General features: G+C 45.9%; 1 long non-coding RNA gene across 1 annotated transcript; it reads right to left on the bottom strand.

The window, feature by feature from the left end:
- Positions 1-896: 896 nt before the first annotated feature.
- Positions 897-4202, bottom strand: LOC116658180. Its single transcript, XR_004313389.1, has 3 exons — positions 4107-4202; positions 3282-3757; positions 897-2106 (listed from the first exon to the last, which is right to left on the bottom strand). It is a non-coding gene; the product is annotated as an uncharacterized LOC116658180 (long non-coding RNA).
- Positions 4203-6000: the final 1798 nt, after the last annotated feature.

The raw sequence follows: 6000 nt of genomic DNA, 5'->3' as shown, positions 1-6000 counted from the left end.
GAAACATAGGGGAGAGACGAGGGCCAGGTTAGACAGCGGCATGACAAAATGATCAGCCAAACCTGAATGTGGGAGGTGTCATAAAACCCTCGGCCTCCTGGACTCCTGAAAAAATCAGTATCGTGAATAAAAAATGAGGGGATTGTTCTAGATTAAAGAGTTTATAAGAGTCTAAAGAGACGTAACAATCAAATGTGTGTTTATTGTGATCAGATCCTTGTTCAAAACAACAACAAATAACAGAGAATAATTTGATGGTGGAGAACAGGGAAAAAAAATCCAGCTACACTAAGAGACATTTGGGGAGCAGTTTGAAAAATCTGAGTATGGACTGGGAGTTAGATGATAGCAGAGCATTATTGTTAATTTTCTTAGAAGCAGTGCTTACATTGTGGCTTTTTAGAAGAACGTCTGTATTCCTGGGCAATCACACTGAAGCATTTAGGGATGAAAGCTCATGATGCCTGAACCCTCCACTCAAAGGGTTCCGAGAGAGCCTGTGCACGTGGCAGAATATAGATAGTCCTTGAGTCCAGGTGGCTAATGTGAGATTCACTGAACCATCCTTCTAACTTTCATGGTTGTTTACATTTTTTAAAAAGTTGGGGGAAAATAAAAATTAAATGATGGGCTGCTTGGTGAGGCTAGGGGAGGAGATTTGTAAAAATCTGTGTACATGAAAGCTAGCCCTGAAAAAAGAATTGGATGAATTACTTTTAGAGCCTGGAGTGGGGGGAAGAGGGAAGGGATTTCTCTCATTGGCTACTTTCTGCTTCCCGAGTTAATGGTTCTTTTTTCTATCTGGTGTTTACAAGCAGTTTCCATTCCCCTGGCCTCCCTCAGAGCATCCTTCCTGGACCAGCTGTGGGGCATCTGACTAGCCTAACCCCCTCTTATCTTCCCAGCCGGGTGAACTTGATAGATGCTTAGATTTACCTTCATACGGTCTTAGGATCCTTGTCATTTTGGGCTCAGCCCAACCCATTTTCTTCACCCGACTTGTGGAGCCACAGTCCTTCAGCCCATGGTTCTCTGTCTTCTGTGTCACTTCTTGCTCATCCTGAAAGTGCTTTCGGAGGGATTTTTGTTTGGATGAAACCTACCTGAGGGGCCTACGGGAGATGAGGCCCTGGGTCATTGACAGTTGTGTGTGTTTGGTGATGGTGGTGACAGTGATTGAGGAGACCCCTTTATGACCTTGCGTACCTTTTTATATCAGAGGGTCTTCGTATCTAAAGTAAATATTTGTTGAGGGAACGGCCCTCTGGTGAGTGTTAAGTATTGACTGCTCCATCTTGTAGTTAGGGTCCATGAACCATCTTATTCATGTCCACAGGCCTGGGTGCCCAAGACTATTCTAGCAGGACTGTGATTTAAGCTTAGGACCAAGTGTGTCTGGACCCTGGGATCAAGGCAATCTAGTTGACCCAGTAGCCCATGGTAGATCTTTCACGGTTGCGGAAGTAGCGTTATGTTCCAAGAATGAAGTAACTAACACAAAACTGGCAACTCCAACATGTCCAGAGACAGAATTCTGCCAATGTGATGCGCCCCACCCCCCCAGTGAAGCCGACCTTCGGGCAGTTGGACAAAACCTGAGGAATCTTGTGAAACAGGTCACTGGGAGCTGTCTTCTGTGCAGAGGGAGCAGGCAGCATGGGGGAAAGCCAGCCCATCTGACGCATTGCGTCGTGAGGTTTTGGTGTCTGGCTGTCTCTCTTTTTTCATTCTTTGCTGTAAGAGTAGCAATCACCTCATGTGAGTAACTCTGTCCTCCTGCTCTCATTCTGCCTTTGAAATGCTTAACCTCTACACCTTATCACTGGCTGTGTTTTGAGGTTTAGAAATACATGATTGGAAACTCAAGGTTAAGATGGCAGTGTGAACCCACACGTTTATAAGATTTTCCCAATTAATTTATTAAATGAAAATACAACATTGGCCCACGAGAAAGAGTCAGAGTGATTGAAATAAAAATAGATCATGTAAAAGAAACAGCAGTTACAAAGGCTCTTCAGTAGTGCTGCTGAAGCCAGGGGACGGTGGAGCAGTGCCTTCAGGTGTCGGGAGGAAACTAATTCCATCCTGGAGTTTTGTGCTCAAACTCTTAACCAAACATGGGAGAGAATAATGAAGACGTTTTCTTTCAAAATGTAGAACAGATAAACAAGACTATACTGTATAGCACAGGGAAGTATATACAAGATCTTATGGTAGCTCACAGAGGAAAAAATGTGACAATGAATATATATATATGTTCATGTATAACTGAAAAATTGTCCTCTACACTGGAGTTTGACACAACATTGTAAAATTATTATAAATCAATAAAAAATGTTAAAAAAAAGACATTTTCTAGACAAATAATGCTTAAAACACTTACCTCTCATGCTACTCGAGAGGCTACTAGAAGATTAGTGCCTCCAAAACAAAGAAGGAAAACAGGAAAGAAGAAGACATAGAATGCTGGAAAAGGGGGAACGGATGCGTGAGAAAGACGGAAGAAATTTTCATGATAAACGCGGAAGAGACCCTGGGAAGACAGCTGCGCAGGGGCATAGAGGGCTGTCAGTCTTGATTTGTTGGTAGAAGACTCCAGAAGAGTTCAGGATGAGGTTGATAGTCTGAGAGTACTGAGAGCCTTAGCTAGATGGTTGAGAGTTTGGGACTGAATTAGTGTCAGGTACAAAAAAACCAAGCAAAAGAAAGACGACGGTTATTAGCTTCAGGAAAAACATGGTTGTGTAGGAAAGAAACGTTATCATAGTATACTGTGTGGCTCAGCCGTGAATGGAATTTTCATCTGACTCTAGCCTCCTCCTGGTCTGCCACCCTCCCCTTACCCGCACCACTGGTATTTTCGATTACTTACCTGCCTGTGTAGTATTGCTTCACAGGTACCAAAATATTGCTTTTCCTCCTTACCTTTTAAAAGCACTTTAAGTAAGTCCCCTCCCACCATTAGTGTTTTATCCCTTCTTAAGATGGATATTATGCAGTCCGTTAGAGAGAATACAGCAGAGCTCAGTCACTGCACTGAGAAAGAACCAGCCATGAATCCAGATTCTACCAAGTGCTGCAGCCTACGGCAGGCCACTTCACTTCTCACTTTTCTTGTCAGTAAAATGGGTTGTATAATGGTTGTTACAAGGGCTGAACGTGATAATTCAAATGAGGCTGAGTATCTACCACATTATTCGTTTTAAGTAATAGCATTACTTAACCTTAATAATAATAACAGTAATAGTGTTAAGTAATAACACTTAAAGAAAAGTACTTACAGATTTGATGGAACATCTGCAAGCAGATGTAGAAATTTCCAAAATTTTTTTCATCTGTATCAGACAAAGTGAGACTCTGAGCTCTGTCTTGTCTCGTTGCCGTTTAGTGCTGTGACTGGGTGTAATCTGATTGTTCCAGGCACGTTTATTCACTGGGGAAGAGACTGCTGAAGGACAAGACTTCAAACCCGGAAGTGCACGGACTCTTTAGTTAATTTCCACAAACGTTTCCTGAGAGCTGTCATATTTCAGAAGCTTTGATGGGCTCCAAATAAGATGCATTTATTTTTCTAAGAGGAACTCAGAGTTGAATGAAAAATGATTATAAAGAGACACACAGACTAGCTGTGGCCGGGGGAACTTAGAAAAGCAGAAGCCTTTTTAAACAGTGTGTTTCTGTGAGTTTTAGAACTGCTCCTGGAAATCGTTTGGGCTCGTTTCCCGGAGCTCTTCCTGAGAACAGGATCTGGAGTTACCTACGCACAAAGGATTGGGATCACACTGTATGTAACGCTGTACTTCCTTCACAGAATTTTAGGGTCGGAATATTTACCATTATAACAGGGGAAGTGCCAGGCAGACAGCAGGTGCTCAACAAATTCTTAGAGTAAGTCAACAGGAAGAGGAGTTGGAGTTCATTTCATTTACAAATAAGGAGGGAGAGCCCCTGAGAGACCAGGTGGCTAGTTCAAGGTCACGCTGGAGGGGACAGAAATCGCTGGTATGTAATAGGAAGGAGAAGGAAAACCCTTCAAAGAGGGAAACAAGACCTTCCATTCCCCTCCCCACAGTGACGGCTGGTGGGGGAAACCCTCTGAGTCTTACCTGAGGATTTAACCTGAGACACGTGAATCTCTTCATTTGTTAACAAATACGTATGGAGGGCTTACTCGGTGCCAAGCCCTGTTCTTGGTGTTTGCGCTACTTCCCCAGCAAAGCAGGCTAAGAGCCCTGCTCTCTTGTAGCTTGGAAGTCGAGCAGAGGTGCTGGCAGGGGGAGCTGGGACAGTCAGTAAGCACCAGCAGCAATAAAGGATATTCCCGTGTATCATGGTGTGGTAGCAGGGGATGGGTGCCATGCGAGAAAGAGAAAGTCGTGCAGGCACGGTGGGCACTCCGCCTGGACCCCTCCTCTGGACCAAAGCACACGCATCCCCCAGCTGCCGGAATGATGGGCTGCTGAGGGCTCACAGGGCAGCTCTCATCGGGAATGGCCCTTGGCCTCTGGGCTGTGTCTCTCCCAGGGCGCAGCTCATGACAAATCTCTGGCTGACCTGGGGATGCAGAGGCCCAGCCCCTCCTTCCACGTGGGTACCCGGAGGGCCATCCCGGCCCTAGAGCTCCTTATAGGCCTGGCTGAGGCCTCGGTGGCAGCCACGGTGGGGGCCAGCTTCTCTGTCTGCCTCATCCTGCCCTTCCACTTCCTCACAGAGGGTGTTCCCTGAGCGCTGTCCTAGAACCCCGCTCCATCTCAGAGCCTTGTCCCAGGTAGGCAGTCTAAGACAGCAGGGTAAGAAGGTGGGAGGGGAGTTCGATGGGTTGCAACCTTATGCAGCGTGGCCATTGCAGACTTCATTGAGAAGGTGCCATTGGAGCAAAGCTCAAAGTCAACTGATGAAAACATAACAGTGAAATAAGAATTCTGGCTTTCCCTCGGCAGCCCTGGAGATAAGGGGTTGGGGCCTCCAGGGAGAGAAGGTCTTGGACACCGGTACCTGAGAGAGATGGGGACCCCAGCAGTCTGGTAAGAGGCCTGGACCCAGTGACAGGAAATTGGCCGTGATTTGCAGGAGCAAGAGGTCTGATGGCCCATGTTGGGTTCCTTCTTGCACTCCGACGCCTGGATAGTGTGAATCTTCCCCGGATCCTAAATACTGGGAGGGCGCTGCTCTCTGTGCAGGGAGATGATGGCTGAGGTGTGTTTATTTGATTATTAAAGAAAAAGAAGCACCAAAAGGCTGTAAAACCTGGAGACTTTGGGCTCCAAAAGAAGCATGTACATTTAGCAATAGTATATATTTGGAGATATTACACATGTCTGGTAACAGTAAAGAGCAACCCAAAGATATTTTTAAGTAATGGCAGCGACAATGAGTAAGACTTTTAAGTGGAGTTTTAAATTGTCTGTTGAGAAATGCTTGTAAAGCCTTTTAACCTTTCAGTTGCAACATTCAAACTCACTCTGATGAAAGCTCTCCATTTGATGAAAATTCACGTGCAAATGAGCCGGATTTCACTCCACACATCTCACACCAAACCCCTTTCATCACACCTTGCCAGGTGGGGAGCGCCCTCCAAGGGGGAGGAGGAAGCTCTGTCCTGAGTCCTGGCAGCGACACCAGCACAGACCTGGGGTGGAGATCCGATCACCCCGTGCGCACACGGAAGTGGGGAGGAGTTTGAGGGAGAGGAATATTAAGTTCAAGGAACAGCATGAATTGACCCTGTTTGGCTTCTCACTTGACCGTGGCTCTCCTTGGCTGGTATTCTGTGCCCAGAGAAGAAAACAGGAGGTCCTGTCCCTCCCCTAAATGGTCTCTTCTTACCTGAGTCCCGTTTGTTCAGGTCAACTTAAATTAAAAAATCTCTCACCATAAAGACATGTCTGGGCAGGTGGAAGAGGGCTTTGCAGGATCTCCCCTCCCCTAATGCTTCCGCCTTCTGGTGCAGTTACTCGTGTGTGTCTGTTAAAATATGCACTACATAAAATCTACCGTTTT

This window comes from Camelus ferus, chromosome 20 (genome assembly GCF_009834535.1).
Source record: "Camelus ferus isolate YT-003-E chromosome 20, BCGSAC_Cfer_1.0, whole genome shotgun sequence".
In the NCBI taxonomy this organism is placed as follows: Eukaryota; Metazoa; Chordata; class Mammalia; order Artiodactyla; family Camelidae; genus Camelus; species Camelus ferus.
This window is presented reverse-complemented; position numbering and strand designations above follow the sequence as displayed.